Raw genomic sequence first — 696 nt, 5'->3', positions numbered from 1 at the left:
ATTCTTTGCAGTAATTTCCCTATTCTTTCTTGGTGATTCATTTATGCTTATTACTGTCTTATTTAGACAGCACAACCAAGAATGATTTTGTTATCTATATACAATTGACTGGTGTATAGTACAATATAAATAAGGAAGGATTCACTTTGATTGGATATTTATGGCCTTGATACTTGTTTGCCATACAATTGTCATATCCAATCTGCACTTTTTGAGCCTGCCGTTCACATGTGTGTCTGTCCTTCTTTAATTTTTCTTGTTGAAAATATGAACGATTCCATTTCCAATATAAAGTGACAAATGAAAGGGCTAGCTTAAGAAATTGCGGACATACCCCACTGGAGATGCCCAATCTCTTCCGATCTTGGAAGCTAAGCAGTGGAGGGCCGGACCAGTACTCGGATGGGAGACCACCTTGGAACATCCTGGTACTGCAAATAAATTTTGCTGCCCAATTCTAAGTCACAGATGGGTACTCGGATTCATATGGCCTATGATTTAATTCCCTGCAACTACTTTTTCCATTTGGGATTTTTGCAGTATGAATGATGGTCATATATTCACTTGACAGACACCATTGAGACTAGTAGGTGTTTCTCCCCCCCCCCCTTTTTTTGTGAATTCTAAAGCTTTTCCGGCTTACATTATATTATAGCAATTTTCGCTAATTATTTACTAAATTGATATAGATATTTT

General features: G+C 37.1%; 1 pseudogene; it reads left to right on the top strand.

Moving 5' to 3' along the window:
* The first annotated feature begins 320 nt into the window (after positions 1-320).
* Positions 321-440, top strand: LOC134967604 (5S ribosomal RNA; annotated as a pseudogene).
* Positions 441-696: the final 256 nt, after the last annotated feature.

The sequence above is a fragment of the Pseudophryne corroboree genome, chromosome 10, assembly GCF_028390025.1.
Source record: "Pseudophryne corroboree isolate aPseCor3 chromosome 10, aPseCor3.hap2, whole genome shotgun sequence".
Taxonomy (NCBI): Eukaryota; Metazoa; Chordata; class Amphibia; order Anura; family Myobatrachidae; genus Pseudophryne; species Pseudophryne corroboree.
This window is presented reverse-complemented; position numbering and strand designations above follow the sequence as displayed.